We start from the raw sequence: 2,022 nt of genomic DNA, 5'->3' as shown, positions 1-2,022 counted from the left end.
GACTGACTTCCACGGTACTAGATGGAGCTGTACAGGGGAAAAACTGTAGAGGAAGACCGAGATGGGAATACATCGGGAAAATAATTGAAGTGAGTTGCACGTGGTACTCTGAGATGAAGGAGTTGGCACAGGAGAGGCATTCGTGGTGGGTTGCATCAAAACGGTCAGAAGTCTAATGACTCAAAAGAAAGTACTTTTGTAACGACAGAGTTAAAATGAGAACATGAGAGCAGAGCGAAATTTGGTCTCCTCTTCGTAAATCACAATGAGGTTGTTTCACAGCGCACTGTTGTCTAGAAAGATGTTTGGTTGAGTAATGTGCCAGTTTTGTACCTAAGCTATAATTAAATTTAGACTAAACGGAAACTATATAACTGTCCTAGATCTACTAAGTGCAAGGGAAGAATGAACGTCAGATAGTGATGCTACCGAAACAGTACGCGCTGATACAATTACGAAAATGTAGTGACAGAAATGCCGTAGGAAGAGCACAATGAGTATCATAGGCTCCACTTTTGTAAGCACAGTGGGATAAGGTTCGAGAAAGTCGTCAGGAAATATCATCGTGAAAAGATGTGAGGTACTGATGTACTAAACAATGATGAGGTGCGTTTGAAGTACGCTAAGGCTGCTGACGTTGCGGTAATGAACACCACAATACGCAGTTCAATTGAAACTGAATGGACATCTCTAAAAATAGCAGTTACATAGTCGGACTGACGCATATAGGTGCAAGGAAGGCAATTGCAAAGAAGACATTACTAAGGAAGAAAAACTTCAATTGACCAACGAAAAATGTAAGAACAGAAATGTTCAAGAAAGACAGGAATGTAGTATAATGAGTCACTTCTTGGCGAAAAAACCACGGCGAAACGGCTGCAAGAGGTAGGCAAATAAACCGAAGAAGAAATGGTCATCGGAAACACTGAATCGGTGTATTGGAAAGTTTTAAAAAAATCGGTAAAATCAAAGTGAGATGCGTCAAAATGTCAACATTTAAAATCTATGTAAAGTTCCACTGCCAACCACAAAGGAGAGACCAGATAGTTTGAAAGACTACGCTAAAGTCCTCTGCGAGGACAGAGGAAGATCTGGGAGACGATATTGGAGACAGAAGGGACCATTATTAGAGTCAGAGTTTAACAAAATCGTTCTGTTTGCCTGTAGTGAAGGTAAAGAACTATATCGGTAATTATGATGATTAACTTGCTAATGAAAACAAGATTTAAGAAAAATCAAGACACTTTCGTAAGATTTGTATATGAAGACAGTAACCGTTCTCGAAAGAACAGAATACTGTTGATGACTGTGCAGCTTTTCCCTGGAATAAATGATGACTAACTGAAACCCTCACCTGCCGACAGGTGTCGTTGACACACCTCTATGTGGACAGCTGAAAATGTGTGCCCTGACCGGGACTCGAACCCGGGATCTTCTGCTTACATGGCAGAAGCTCTATCCATCTGAGCCACCGAGGACACAGATGAATAGCGCGACTGCAGGGACTTATCGCTTGCACGCTTCCCGTGAGACTCACATCCCCAACTGTGCACAATTCTAAATGTCTATAAGGTACATTACATATGTAGAATTGTGGACAGTTGGGAATGTGAGTCTCATGGGAAGCGTGCAAGGGATAAGTCCCTGCAGTCGCGCTATGCATCTGTGTCCTCGGTGGCTCAGATGGATCATCGCACGAAGGCGCAGATCTCCTTGATCATGCGGCGTAACTTGGAAGGCACTGTAGTCCGTTCTCGAGCTTCTAATCGCATCCCTCAAGAACGTCCGTCGATGTTCCACCTCTTTCAGGAGAGACAACGATGACGACGAGCTCTGATCCAAGTCCACACTGATGTGGAAGGGCGCCGGCACGACACCCAACAAAGCATCGGTCGTACTCTCCATGCTCATTTTGTCGGGCTATACGCAGCTGTACCGCATTCTGCAGCACTGATCACAGAAGTCGCTCAGCTTACTACGAACACTCTTCCGGAGGATGCAGTGCATGACCTCCAAGACGAC

The 2,022-nt window shown here is 44.1% G+C and overlaps 1 non-coding gene across 1 annotated transcript; it reads right to left on the bottom strand.

Annotated features, from left to right (window-relative positions):
* Window positions 1-1,404: 1,404 nt before the first annotated feature.
* On the bottom strand, window positions 1,405-1,479 carry Trnat-ugu. Its single transcript has one exon. It is a non-coding gene; the product is annotated as a tRNA-Thr (tRNA).
* Between the last annotated feature and the right edge of the window lie 543 nt (window positions 1,480-2,022).

Source organism: Schistocerca americana, chromosome 5 (assembly GCF_021461395.2).
Source record: "Schistocerca americana isolate TAMUIC-IGC-003095 chromosome 5, iqSchAmer2.1, whole genome shotgun sequence".
In the NCBI taxonomy this organism is placed as follows: domain Eukaryota; kingdom Metazoa; phylum Arthropoda; class Insecta; order Orthoptera; family Acrididae; genus Schistocerca; species Schistocerca americana.
This window is presented reverse-complemented; position numbering and strand designations above follow the sequence as displayed.